The following is a 15,382-nucleotide window of genomic DNA, read 5'->3' as shown; positions in this document are numbered from 1 at the left end:
GCGGGAGAAGTGGAGCGGCGACCGCGCGCTCGGGGAGGGGGCGTAGCAGAGATGAGCTGGGGTGGGGAGCTGCCGCACGGCTCCCCGGGCCGGGGGGGTGGGGAGCTGCCGGGCGGGGGGGTGCCTCAGGGTGGGGGGGAGCTGCCATGGGGGTCCCCACCCCAGCTCACCTCTGCTACGCCCCTCCCCGAGCACACCACCCCCGCCGGCAATGACAATAATTGCATGGAGCAGCTGCTGCGCTGGGAGAGGGAGTCTGAGCCACACGTGTCAGCGCGCCCCCGGCAGCCCAGCCCCGGAACGCTGTAAGAATATAAAATAAATAAATAAATAAAATAAATTGGGGGCACCGCTTTTTGGCGCCCCCAAATCTTGGCGCAAACTAGGCGGTTGCCTAGGGCCTTAATGGTAGCACCGGCCCTGTGCCCTGGTATGTAATATCGGCAGTACAGCAGAGCAGGAAACCCCACATGTGATCAGGGTGCCACTATGCTTGGTGCTCATGTATAGACAGACAAAGCAGGGGAGGGGATGGCTTTTATTGGACCAACTTCTGTCGGTGAGAGAGACAAGCTTTTGAGCTGCACAGAGCTCTTCCTCAGGGCTGGGCAATGTACTCCGAGTGTCACAGGGAAAACTTGTCTGCTCACCAACAGCAGTTGGTCCAATAAAAGGTATTACCTCCCCCTCCTTGTCTTGCTCATACCCTGGGACCAGTACGCTACAGCACAGCGTACCATGTACCCCTAGGAAGAGTCTCTACCTGGAAGAGCTCCTAGTCTAACTAGACAAAGCAGCCAAAAGCTGGGAGAAAGTCTGACTAGTCCCATTTTGTGGCTGGATGAACTGGGTCACAGAAAGATCAAGTGACTTGAGAACTGAACCCAGCTCATCTCAGTCCCAGTGCGACGCCTTACCACACAATCATTATTAATACCTGCTCAAATAATGCAGCAGATGCAGAATGCCTCTTGCCCCACAGAATGAGGTACCCCAAACCTCCCTTTCTGGCTCCCTACCTGCAGCCCCGTTGCCAGTCAGGTCACCACCTCGAGCCGCAGGATTAGTGACCAGGGATTGGACTGGTTCACAGGACCAGGCTGTGACCCACTGATCCTGTGGAAGGAACCCTTAACATTAGTTCCAGCTCTCTTTGCCAGCTGTTTAAAGTGTACCGTGCAGCGTGTTTGTATCATGACTCATTTGTTTCCATTGTGCATGAGTTTTATAATATTTCTGTTGCACCAGAAGGCTAATCTGTATTATATACTGTTAGGTCACTAGGTAGTGTTGTGTGTAACAGACCTTGTTTAAGCCACTGCCTCTATACCTGGCAAAGCATTAAAGGATCTTACAGTGAACACATCTGGCATCTCTCTCTTGGGGAAGGAAGGTCTGTGGCCAGTCTGCATCTGGCACAAAAGCTTGATCTGCTAGTTGCAGCCCTGCAGCCTACCATGTACCAGAAATCCATGACATGGTGTCAGAAATCAACTCGTGCCAGAGGAGAACAGAAACAGAAGGAGAACAGCGACTAAGGCTGCAGACAGAAAGGGGGGGGGGGGGGAGAAAGCAACATTGATTGGTCATCAGCATGCCACTCTTCAGTGCCCCAGAGTACACACAGCATTGGCAAATCTTCCCAATTAACAGACTAGAAATGGGCCTAGAGAGAAAGGTGGAAGAAATCAATGGAATATTTGGTGATGGGACTTTTGAAAGGAGATCCAGTACAAATCGCCCTAAGAGACACTGCTGGACCATACAGGGTACATACACCTCACAGGGTTCCTATGCCCTTACTTCATAAAGTAGAAACTGAGTTAAAGAGAACGGAGCAGATTGGCTCGGAGATTCTCAGTTATGCCAACACCATGGTGCCCCGCAACGGTACCAGTTACAATGAAAAAAAAAATACAAATCTGTGTGGATCTTAAAAAAGACTTAATGAACTAGTTATGGGAGAAAAATACATCCTCCCAGCACTGGATGACTTCATCCTCAAAGCGAAAGGAGCTACAGTATTCTCCAAGCTGGATGCCTCGAGTGGATTCTGGAAAATTCCTTTAGCCAAAGAAAGTGCTAAACTGACTGCATTCATCATGCCCTCTGGGGATTCTGCTTTCTAAAATTACCTTTTGAGGTTACCAGGGCACCTGAAGTTTTCCAGGGAAGGATGGCAGAACTGCTAACACACACACACACAAAGGGAGTTGTCGTTTCACAGATGATCTTCTGATAGATGGCTCTTCATTGGAAGAACACAACAAACCCCTCAAAGTTCTAAGCCTAGTCAGACACTCTGGACTGAAGGTAAAAAAGGAAATATGCATTTTCTGCCTATCCCAAATCTAGTTTTGGGGGACAGAAAATGACCAGAGATGGAATCAGCCCTAGCCCCAAGAAAGAACAAGCAATTCGAGAATTGAATGCACCAACTAACGTACCAGAACTAAGACACATATTTGGGATAAGTTACCTTGGTGGAGAGCTATAAGACCTTTCCACAATGACAAAACCACTGAACGAGCAATTAAAGTGCAACACATTGTGGCTATGGGGGCCAAATCAAGACATTGCCTTCAAAAAGGTAAAAGAAATTATCTCCAGTTCTTACGTACGGTGGTGTGAACAAACCCACCATGAGTGGTGTGGATGCAAGCAGCTAGGGCGTAGGTGGTGTATTGTTGCAACAACTGGGCTCTGAGTACAGAAGCCGGACTTGCTAGTAGCAGCCCTGCATGACATCTACAACGCACAATTCCATGAGACAACCGTAGCATGAACCATTTGTAACAGAAGCATTTGTATACTGCTGATCCATTTGTGAAGGAACAAACATCACACTTGGCAAGCAAGTGGTTGTGTGTTATAGATATTGGGCAAGACCCTCAGCAGGTGTAAAGTGATGTTGCTACTCAAGATAGCCAGGGAATAACATGATTTTCCATGGGGGGGGGGGAGGGGGAACTCAGATTTTTGTTCAAAAACCAAAAACTACATTTCATTTTTTGGAAACCAAAAATAATTTTTTTTAGATGACTTAGTTGCAGTTTCTAGGCTTGTGTTGGTGACCCCATTATTTTAATTGACAATGATTTTTCTGCAATAATAATTTTCAGCAAACCTGTCGTTTGCTGAGAAACCTTTCCATTGAAAGGATGCAGCCAGCTCTAGAAACTGCATTGACGTCCATGGCACTCTGCTCATTTACAGCAGCTGCGGATCTGGTCTACGGACAGCAGGATACGCGTCTCTAGCTATGAATTTCAAATGTGTAATCACTGGGATGTTTTAAACGAATTAAGGACAATATATTGACTATACATTTATCCTAGCCACAATATCATTCACCTTGAGTGGATTAGCTACATCATAAATGCTACAAATAATTTAAACAGCTATCGCGTTGCTTCAATTTTCTTATCAAGCTCTTTAAATATTGAAATGCATCAAATGTTAATGCCTGGCAGTCCAGGGCTATCCCTCATCCCAGTGGTCCAATCAGCACATAGACCTTCTGTATCAGCCTGTAAGCTCAGAGATGTGTGCCTGGCCTGCGCAGCCTGGCTGAGGGGGAATGCCTTGCTGGGGCAGGGTTGGGAGGAGTAAGAACCCCAAGGGACAGACAGACAAGGAGGAGATGCCAGGGAGCATTCAACGGGAATGGGACAGGGCTGGAGGAGAAGGCTGCAGGTACAACCAGTGAGGGAAGTTGTGGGGGCCCTGTTACAGCATTATGTCTCGGGCTCCCCAAACACTGGCTGTGCCCCTTACTGCGGTGCAGTCCTCTAAGATGAAGGGTGCCTTGTCCAAGCTGATGGCTGTGTCAAGTACCTTCTCTGCAGTGATTGGTTCATGCGCTCCAGACTCAGCCAACATTCACACCGGCACAGAATCCCGTTTTTATCCTCCTGCTGCTCACGGGGTCAGCCTGTGACTAGCAGGAGATGATCTACAAATGCTTCTGAATGTCAAACCAGGGAATAAACACATGTGCGAAGTACACAGCCTAGCATTGTGCTGGACCTGTGCATTATAGAGACGTGCGTGTGTGTGTGTGTGTGTGTGTGTGTGTGTGTGTGTAGGGGGGTGGGGTTTATGCATGTTAGCACAAGTGTAAACATGTTCCAAAGAAATGATGCTGTCAGTAGGAATAACCCAATTCCTGGAGAGCAAGTGTGTGGATAGAAGTCATAGCTTCTTAGCTCTAGCCCAAGTCACAAAATTCTGATCTTCTCCAAAGTTCAGAGGTGTTGGGATCCAGAGTTTTGATCTCTAGTTCTATGAATGGAGAAGACCCCCAAAGACAAGATCCCTAGAGATGGTTGGCTTTCAATGACAGGAGAAAGTTTCAGCACATGGTAGGAATGTTAGAGATGAAAACTACAACATACAGGTTCTATGGGACATCAATCCTGCCACAGTATATCTCAGAAATGAGCACTTATCATTTTGGAAGAACGTCTTCCATGTCTCAGATGTACAGTAGCCTGTGTGCTAGGTGATACAGTTGCTAATGAATTTAAGCACTCTAATCACATTAAACCTAATTAACACTCCATTATTAGTTTGGTCCTGGAGAGGCAGTAATTTATGTTCATGTGAAACAAATAATCACATAATTATCACAAGGAAGGAACTGCCTCTTTTTTTGTCTGCCTCAATCCTTTTTATGAGCTGGACACCACCCCGGTGTGAGACATATTTGCTAACTCAAAGCACAAAAGGGCTTAATAAATCATGAGCATTACAACCCTGAACATGGGGAAGAACAGCTGGATGCTTTCACCGAATTTAGCAGAGCAGTTGCCAAACTATATTTTAATCTATTAGCATAATAAATAAGACAAATCTTTTACCATTGTTTTATGGTGGAACCTAGAAGCCCCAACCAGAATCAAGCCCCATTGTGCTAGCTGCTGTGCATACACATAGCAAGAGACGGTACAGCCCCATACAACCTAAACAGCCAAGGCAGGCAAAGGATGAGAGGGAAAACAGAAAAGTGACTTGCCCAAGGTCACCCAGCAGGTTGACAGCCAAGTCAGGAATAGAATCCAGGTGTCCTGAATCCTTGTTCAGTGCCTGCTGAAGGCTGATGGAGGCCTCAGCGTTCTGCCACACCCATCCCAGGAAAGAAGCAGTGGAGAGGTCCTCCAAGCAGGCTAGAGTGGCTGCCGGGGAAGCAGCCAATCAGGGCCCAGGAGGGCCATATAAAAGGAGCTGCAGAGCAGACCAGTACTTAGTTGCTGCTTGGATGAGGAGGAGAAAGGACTGCAGGCCTGGCTGCCTGGAAGAGCAGAAGGGCCACAGATGGTTTGCTAGCAGGGACCAGGGGAGCACTGAGGGATCTCCTGGCTGGTTGCTAGGACTGAGTAGGGACTGAGCCTGGGGAGGGCTGCAGGAAGATAGCGTCTCCAGGGAGGAAACCCTGGGGATACAGCCCCATACCAGGGCTGGACTACTTAAAGACCAAAGCCCAGGGAGGTCTAGAGAGAGACACCACCAGAGGGGTACTGAGATAGGCCCTGGTGGACGGTATACCTGGAAGGGTTTTGTGCTGGTTAACAGGCGGACAATGTGACTTGGCCAGAGCGCTGTGTCACTGACAAACCCACTTGAGAACCACCAGAAGGGGGCACCAGAACTAAAGAACACAGACATGCCCAACCAGAAGGGGGGCACTCACAAGGAGGTGGGTGCCAACCCTGTTACAATGCCCTAGAACAGGGGTAGGCAACCTATGGCACACGTGCCGAAGGCAGCACGTGAGCTGATTTTCAGTGGCACTCACACTGCCCAGATCCTGGCCACTGGTCCGGGCAGCTCTGCATTTTAATTTAATTTTAAATTAAGCTTCTTAAACATTTAAAAAAAATCTTATTTACTTACATACAACAATATTTTAGTGATATTATAGACATAGAAAGAGACCTTCTAAAAACGTTAATGTATTACTGGCACGCGAAACCTTAAATTAGAGTGAATAAATGAAGACTCGGCACACCACTTCTGAAAGATTACTGACCCCTGCCCTAGAAGTTCAGCCTTCTACTCATGGTCCATCTCCACTTAAAACACTGCACTGCTGTAGTGAGGACACTGCTGCCCTTAGATAATCCACCTTCCCGAGAGGTGGTAGCTTAGTTGAGAGACGAATTTTTCCGTCCGCCTAGCGCTGGTCTAACTGGAATAGCTCTGTCTCTCAGGGGGTGGATTTTTCAGACCCCTGAGAGATGGAGCTATACTGAAGTAAATTCCTAGTGTAGACCAGGCCTTGGTGCTCTAGGAGAAAAAAAACAACAGGAATCCTGGGTTCACTTTCTCCTGGCTGTCCAGGTTCTCAGCTAGTGTAAATGCTCCTAGCATCATCACACTCTGTGTAGGTAAGCTGAATTACACCAGCTGAGGATCTGGCCCTACACCTTTTACCTCCAGCAACCATTCATCTTGGAGCGGAGCTCAAATATCCAAATAAATGCAAAACCACCACAGCACAGTCTTTGGAAAACAGCCGCAAATGCTGGACATATGGGTTTGCTTTCACTCTGAGTAGAACAACGACAGGGTCTCCTGGCAAGCAACTGTCTCTATTTAAACAGATTGTGAAAGGTGCATTGCTTGATATTCAGTGTAGAGAGTGAGCGGCTTTGCCATCCTCTTTACAAGTGAGAAAGGAGGCATCGACAAACAAGTCGGAGAGCTGCAGGAGCACTGGAAACCAAGGGAAGGTGGCTATCGAAGTAGCAACTCAAAGCTGGAGTGACGAGTTGTAGGGGTGTGAAGGGTTGATAGTGTCTTGAAATAAGAGTTCCTAGCAGGGGGGGCTGGCTTTGCCAGTTGCCCTTTTCTAGGCACTGTGAGGAGAGCCTTAGAATCAAGGTCTCTGGCTGTAATGCATCTCCTCCCATCAGCAGGCAGTGCCCCAGCTGTCTGTCTTAGCAGAGGGATCCCTTAAATGGGAATATCAGAAAAGACACAGTGCCTGGAGTTCAGACAAAGGGAACTGGGTCTTCACCGGGAGCCTGCAGGCCTGCTCCTCTTCTGGTGGAAAGGGGCCCATCTCTGCTGAGGGAAGCGCCAGCTAGGGATCGGGCCGATTCTGAGCCTCCTGCCTTTTGCAGGAGAAATGCAAAATGAGGTGGTGATGTCAGCCTGGATGGAGCTGGCGTGTTACAGCTGCCTGTTACCTCACAGCTGCAATAATCATATTGTTCCTGTGCAGAGAGAAAGGCTGGGAACCAGGCCATGGCCAGGGAAGCCCTAGTCCATAGCTGGTTGAAATAGGGGCCTGACTCGCTGAAGCTTGTTTGCAGTGTTGTTATAGCCATGTTGGTCTCCGGACTTGAGAGACACAAAGCCAGTGGCAGGATGGGCAGCGTGCTTGTTCTTGGCGCCAGCGGCCCCCATGCATCCTGCGGCAGCCTGCAGCAGCCGCCCGTGGCTGCCTGTGTTTGGACAGCAAGCACCGAAAGGGCGCTGTTTAGACTGGAAGAGAGAGCGTTGCTCTGTTCGGTTGTACTGAAGTCTGTCATGCCTCCCCCTTGCTGGGACAGCCGAGCCGGCAGGAGAGTCAGAGGGAGCGGGGAAGGGAAAGGACAAGAGATATAGATAAAATGTTGCTAACAACAAGCTATAGGGCCAGATCCTGAATTGGTGTAAAGTGGTGTCATTCTGTTGATTTCAATGCAGCCTCTTTGGTTTACACCTGCTGAGGATCTGATCCCTAACATTTTAGGCCAGTAACATGGCCATTGAGGTCAGTCAGTGAGAATGTGGTTAACACATGAACAGGGCTAGAAGTAAACATCCTCTTACTAAGTGCCTTTGGGGAAGCCACATTACTTGACCTGAGCCAGGGCATAGAGTATTTCTCGGAGCCCACCCACCCGACATGCTACAACAACTCCACGGGGTTTGAAAATATTTACTGGAGCTCGGCTCTACACAGCTCTGGCTGAATTTAAGCCCTGGCCTGAACTATTGTCTTCGATTAGTTCTCCTCCTTAGAAATGATCATTATTCTGGTTCTGAGTCCGCCACAGTGACTCAAGGTGAGCAGACTCATTCAATGAATTCATTGCAGAGGAGGCAGGACAACGAAGGGTGGTACAGCTGGACCCTGTATTATTATTATAACAGTTATTACTGATCTGCCAATGTTAGCACTAAGTCACTAATCGTAGGCCAGGCTTCATGCCCTAGATCAACCACCTTCTTCTTGAAGAAACACTGAAGCCAAGATGGGTCTTCATTCATGCCATCATGGAAGGGCAGTCACAGGTTGGAGCATCAGGGGTTTTGACCTCTGTTCTGCCACTAAGTTTAGGAGGTAACAGAAACTTGAAGACAAAGGTAAATGCCATTTTCCTTCTTTTCCCTTTCATGTATTGCTGTGATTTGCTCTGTTTATTTTTTACTAAATCCTCCTTGAGTGACACATTTTGTCTTTTTCATTTGCCTGCGAAAACTCCTGATACCTTATGACCTGTAAGCTTTGACTCCAACTTCACCTCTCCCAGCGAATTTCTGGGATGTAACAAATGGAAGAGTGATCCATGGAAAACATGACAGCATTTTTACACATTCTGTACTAAAACCCAAGTTACAAGAATGTTAAAGCACTCAGAAGTCTGGAAATGCCAGTGCTAAGGTTGGCTGCTTAACCCTAACTCTGCCCCTTGTGCATGGATGCTTTACACTACAATTTCTAAGGGCACGATCACATACTAATGCTCAGAAAGTACAATATCAGGCAGTATTTTCCCCACATGTCTAGCTGCCACATCTTGCTTTCTTCCTTTACACTGAGCCATTATGAAGCTCGTTCAAGTATATCTCTATGGACTGTCCAGCAAAGCACTTAACTCTAAGCGTATGAATAGCCCCATGGAAATCATAATTATTTATGTGGTTAAAGTTAAACACGGGCTTAAGTGCTTTGCTGGGTCAGAGTCTTATTTATATAGTTAGTGCTCTTCACTCTCAGGTGCGTATTTTTATAAAGTTTGCCAGCACTAATGTCACAGTCCCCCTCGGTATGCACCAGTCTGTTGGGAACTATCAGTGCTGCTAACGCTCCCCCAGGTACTGGGTGGGGGGATTTTGCAGGAGTTCTCACCCCACATCTGTCCAGCCCCTGCCTAGCACTTAATCCTGCCTCCAAATCAATCCTGTCCCAACCCAACCCTACCTCTGCCCCTCCTGGGGCTCTCACACACATACACCCACCTACCCATGCCCAGGGCTGGGGGGACTGCATTCCCCTTGCCCCTTCCAGGCTGGGGGGCAGCTGCAGGGGCTCTGCACCCCTCTGCCCCATCCAGGCAGGTACTGCAGAGGGGAGGGGGGAGAAGCAGAGGAACTGTCCTGTCTCCGTTGCTCATGGGGGGGAAGCTGTCCCTGTGAGAGCATGGGGGAGCGTTAACAGCACTGCACAGCATGGAACCCTAGAGTGTCAGGGCTGGGAGGGACGTGGGGAGGTCCAGTCCATCCCTCTACGCTAAGGCAGGATATGGCAGTGTCTTGTCACCCTGCGGCCTGGTCTGTCCTGGCCCCATCCTTAGGGGAATCTCAGACACACAGATGGGGAGCTTGCCTAGACCTTAATGGCAGAGTTGGGGCATTGAATCCCTAGCAAAGAGGTCTCCTCTGCCAAGTGTTTCAGTTCAACAGCGGATTAGAACAAACAAAGAACCAAGAGTGTGAAAGAGCTTGAGTAAAAAAAAAAATAATTTCTTCTCCCTCCCAGCTAATCAGAGAGACCACAAGGGACCTAAAGTTGGACACCTAAATTCATCTTTAGGCATCTAAATAAATGCCCTCATTTCACCTGCTCTTGTCTCTTCCCGTGTCACTGCTGGTCCCTCCCGCTCTGCCTACAGCGCCAGTGCCAGCTTCACACATGAACCTCTCTATGCTTTTTACTGCTCCTTCTGCCTGCCTCCTGCCCGAATGGATCCCTTAGCGTAGACAAGCAATTCTCAACCTACCTACCATTGTAGGCCGCATATGCTGCTCTCTGTGTGTTACATGGGCCACATCCACACTCTGTGTGTGTGTGTGTGTGTGTATACACACACACACAGTCTGTTTGGCCATGAGTCTGTCACATGGGTCGCAGCCGTGTGCTGATTGGGTCATGGGTTGAGAACCACTGGCTTAGACCACTACCCTCTCCTCCTCCACATCTCTCGGACCCCCTGTGCAGGGCACAAAGCACCGGCCAGTTAATAGTGGCTTGAGTGAGAGGCTGGTTCTCACTGTATCTATGTCTAGTATGTATTTTAAATTGCAAGTGAACATGGATACAAATATTGCATTTGCTGGACTGGATCTGTCCCCCCCCCACTTCCTTTCCTCTTCCCCTTACTGTCTCTTCTTCGACCACATGCTCTTCAAAGCAGGAGAGCCCAGCCTGACAGAGACTTGCTTTTAACAGTATGAGAAATGTGAGCCCTGGCACCTTTCTCCTCCCCGTGTGCACTGGGGAACCGCAGGCACTTTCTTACAGGGCTCTGCAAACTGGAACTTCCAGAGAGGCAGGTTGGAGGATGCTCCACCCTTTAACATGTCCCGGTATACTCCTCCCCTTTAACGGAGGACGTGGAGGGCTGATGGTGGATCGGTCCCCAGGGGGTGTGGGTGTGGGCCACAGTATCGAAGTAGGTAGGATGGAAGGATGATCCAACCTTGCATTGCTGTGACGATAAATACATTCAAGACTGTGAGGTGACAAAATACATAAGTGATGGGGGTCATGTATGGCCCTAGAAGCAAAGCAAACTTCAGTCCTGCATGGAGCTGAGCACCCTGGCCTGAACCAGCAAAGCACTTACATGCCTGCTTAACTTTGTCCCCTTTACCTCCGTAGGACTACACATTAAGCATGTGTCTAAGTGCTTTGCTGGTTCAGGCCAGAGTGCTCAACACCTTGCAGGATTGTGCCCTAACATAGGTAGCGATCCGGACAGCACGGTACAGATAGAACCAAATCTTTACACAGCCAACCCAGTCTTGGCACTGCACCCATTGCTTTGCTTAGCGATCACTTCTGAATGCTCTAGGGCATGCCCAGCAGCAGAGGGGCAGACTTAAGGGTATACGCTCTACCTTAGATTTCTCACTTCCCAGCACTGGATGTTGAGCTCTGCAACTAGAACATCATATTGACATAGAGCTGGGTCAACCCCTCCCAATGTGAGCCAACAAGGGGTGGCTAAAGAGGAGGATTCCCTCCTTCATTTATAGACAAATGCGCTGGGACTTTCCTAAACTGTGGTTTCCATTCTTCAAGGTTTGAGGCATTTATATGTCCCAATGTGGCTACTGTAGTATCAAGTGGAACACTAACTGCTGCTACTGTTACTAATCTGGGAGCTGGCTGTCACATTTCTCCTGTGCATTCTCTCTCTGTCTCTCCTCAAATATGTGACTCTTAACATTCTGCTGCAACAGACAGGATATATATTAGGTTGAAATCCTTCCAAGGCACAAACATACAAACCCCTGACCTATAAGGAAAGTTAAAAGTATACCTTGGAAATAAAGAGATGTGAACCCTTAAATTAAAAAATAAAAGTGTCTCTCTTTGTAATTTGTATTTACCCCATCCTAACAATTACGGTGCAAATATTTTGAGAAGTTGTGGGCAAACAGTCAAGATTTGCATGAGACTGAAGCCATTTTAAGTACAATATAAACCTAAGCATCAATTTTTTATGGTTGCATATACTAGTCTGCAATGATTTGTTCAGCATGCACTGAAAAGGAAATATGTAATCTTCAAGTTAATTTGAAAAAGACATTGTGGCAGGGGGTCGGGGGTGTAAAAATACCAGGCAGAAAGGATTTTTTTTTTTTTAATCATCATTTGTGTTGGATGAAGCTGAAAGCTGCCAGATAGCTTCTTTTCGACAGCTTGGAGTTACTGTTGGGAACAGATCCATGTATGGAAGCAAAAGCAGAAAAGCACAGATAAGCTGAGATCCAGCTATGCAAACCATGTTTAGAGACACTTAAAGGACAAGCTCCTTTCTTTCGGGTAAATTTAGAGAAGCTATCGTACAAGGTCCTTTTTCCATTCAGCCTTACACACAGCTACTGAGACTTGACAGCGGTAAGTGAAAAGCAATGCAAGTGTTTTCTGTGAATATATAGCTTAGACTTTGGGTTTCCCTGATCTCCTAAGGAAAGCTGTGCATCTGGGGCTATGGGGTGTCTGAAGAGAGATTTTGGTTGGGATCTCTGAAGGAGAGGCATTGAGTTGAACAGGATTGCAGCTAGAGAAACAAACTTTGACTGACCGAAAGAGAAATGTTGCAAAATTAGCATTTTATCACTGATCATCTGCTATTTGGGCTTTATGAATTGACTGATGTTAAACCTTCAGCATGATAGGGCCTTGAGAGCGTGCTGTTATTTTTGAGTGTCTGCCTCTTTTCTGTATCTATGTATCAAATATATAAAAATAGTGTGCGTTTTTTTCCTGTGGTTTTGAATGTCCTACTTTCATTTTGAGAAATGCATCTCATTTAATGGTGTGGGTTGAGCTGAGTGGACATTAGGAAGAACTGATTTGTAAACGACTTGTATTTCTTGGCACTCAAAGGCAATTTCTCAATGCTTCTCTGTAAATAGGAGGTTGATTACATCCTGTGCAAAGATTTTCATATGGTTTTAACCATGAAAGTCAACCCCCCAAAAAACAGCTGGATCCATTATTGTGTCAACCTTTCTCTTGGAGTGAATATTTCAGGAGCATAAAGCTCTGTAGAAATGGTTTTCCTTTAAACCAATATCTATTTAACATTAAATTACGTTAGTAGAATAGCCTGTGCATTGCCAAAAAGCAGATATGTACCTTTGTCATCAATTAATGTGTTCTATAGAGAGAAAGCATTTGATTAAACTGGATGTAAAAGGGTTTTGCATCCTTAGTCTAAAATCTTGTTTATTTTGCATCCTATGATTAAATCATGTTATTGTCACAAGGCTACAAAACAGGGTTTCTGGGTCAGTTTAGGTGTTATAATGAGATATTCAGACTCCTGCTACAAATAAGTAAAGAAGCATTTTCATTTTTCAGGTGGCCAATACATTGGAAAAACAATAAGTCATCTTAAGTAAAATTATATGGAAAGAACTGAAAATAATATCATGAACATTACTGAAAACAATATACTCCCAAGGTTGCACTGAGAGATGAGGGAAAATATTGATCATTACACCCTAATGTCTTGAATATTTTTGTTCACAAACAGAATTGTCATTTTTCCTTGAATTTATTTAATCCTCCTCCTCCTCACCTGCACTATATACATTAAATAAATAAATTAAATAATGGACACATTTATTTGTGACTCCACAGTTAAGATTGTGTTCTGAAAAGGGCTTAATATGGGGCATAAATTCCTGTTTTTTCACTACATTTCACTGACCTTTCTATGTGAAATTTCACATAGTCTAGATTTTCCTTCCTTCTGAATGTTCTGTGCTGTTTTTTGTTTGTTTCTTTTCACGTTTAATAGGAAGGGTTTGAAATTGGGCTGTGGATGAAATGTGACCGTGGCAGTCCAACACTTCTTTCTTCACTGATGTTTTTTAAAAAACATCTATAGAAGAGTTGGTGGAGAGATTAATCTTGAGGAGATTTAAAGCAATGGGTAATTTTTTTAAAATAGATATATTTGGATTGAGGATCATTTTTAGCTATTATTCACCGAAAATGGATGTTTATTCTCCATTGTACACTTAAAACAATTTCAGTCAGTGCCTACACTTTTCTGCCAGATTTTATCGTTTAACAGAAGGTTTTACGTGAAGCTGCTGATGGATAAAATCCTTTCCCTCAGTGGCTGCAGCTTTCCCTGGTCCTCTAGAAATATGAATCTTCTATTGCTCCCTTTAGCAAACTGCCCCATTGCAACACAACAAAGCACTACACTAAAGATCCACAACTAAGCACTGGGAGGAAATTGTTTGGAAAGGGGTGTGCTTGGGAAAGTACTACTACATAGGTACTGTTCGGTGGCTTAATTTTTCATCTCCTTGTTTTGTGTCTAGTAGCAATCTTAACTGTTCCACAGTTTTTATAACTATAGATAAAGACACAGATAGAGGAAAATGAAGATGCATCTGTGATCCTGCTAAATTATGGGACTAAAGGTCTCGAACGTCTAGTTGGAAACCCAAACTCATGCCAGACTCTGCTGGCATTGGCTCTGAAAAGTGAAATTGAACCAGCAGAGATTCGCACAAAATAATTTGGATCCTGAGAATTTTTTGTTGAAATGGTGAGCAAAACTATTCTCTTCCATAGATTTCCGGGCCAGAAAGGATTGCTGTGAGCACCGAGTCCCGCTACCCACGTAGCGCAGGCCACTGGTTCTTGCAGCAAGCCCATGACTTCTCTCTGAGCTAGATGGAAAGTCACACCGTGTTTGTAGTTGAGTGTTGGGCTGCACCATTGTGTTGTAATGAACCTCATGCCCGCAGGACACACATTACACAGAAGGCAAACAAGCCTCTCTAAGCCTTTGTCAGTCCCTTGTAAGCCCCGGGAAGGCTCGAAAGCCCCTGGGCAGAGAGTGCAGTTACAATCCCCAGCTTAGTTCTAAGCTCACCTTTGCTACAGTGGGTTCAAATCCTGCTCCAGGGGAGCACCGCACAGAAATCAAGAGAGGTGGGGAAAAAACAGCAGCAGCTTTGCCCAGCTTCAGCCAGAGCTTAGCATGCTTTCACTGCACAGCCTGTCAGCAGGTCCGTAGCAGGAGGTCGTGAAATAGCACACAAACAATTTCACAGACGCCGGTGGTGGCTGAGCTCTCGAGGGTGGCTTGGGAAGGCTGCCTGTGCCAGCGAGTGCTAGTTAAGTGCACCACGAGGCAGTGCAGCCTAGTGGATAGAACACCAGACTGGAGTCAGGAGAACTTGGCTCTGACACTGACCTGCTGAGTGACCTTGGGCACATCACTTCCCCCTCTTGGTCTCTGTCCCCACTACCCTCCTATCTGCCCGTTGAGTTTGTCAGCTCTCTGGAGTGGGGACTGTCTCCTCCTAGTGTGTGTGCACAGCACTGGCAGAAAGCTGCCGAGAGCTCCGCTGGCAGCACCAGACCCTAACATAATAGAAACAGCAACAGAAAAGTCCGCTAATGCCTAGTAGCCAGGATCTGACTCATGATTTTGGGTGCCGCAGGGTTTGGCTGAGACTCCTTAAAGGGTAGCGGGGTTCACTACTCACCGTTGGCGCGCGCCTCATGGCTCATCTGGAGATTAGGTCATTGCTGGTCAGACACCCCTTGCTGCGGTCACCCAGCCTGTCATCTCAGCCTCACCCTCCAGGGTCCTCGTCTTCGTTGTAGCTTGGCTGCTCGCTC

Source organism: Terrapene carolina, unplaced genomic scaffold, assembly GCF_002925995.2.
Source record: "Terrapene carolina triunguis isolate 2854851 unplaced genomic scaffold, T_m_triunguis-2.0 Scaffold275, whole genome shotgun sequence".
In the NCBI taxonomy this organism is placed as follows: domain Eukaryota; kingdom Metazoa; phylum Chordata; order Testudines; family Emydidae; genus Terrapene; species Terrapene triunguis.
The sequence above is the reverse complement of the archived record's forward strand: the minus strand, read 5'-3'. Positions refer to the sequence as shown.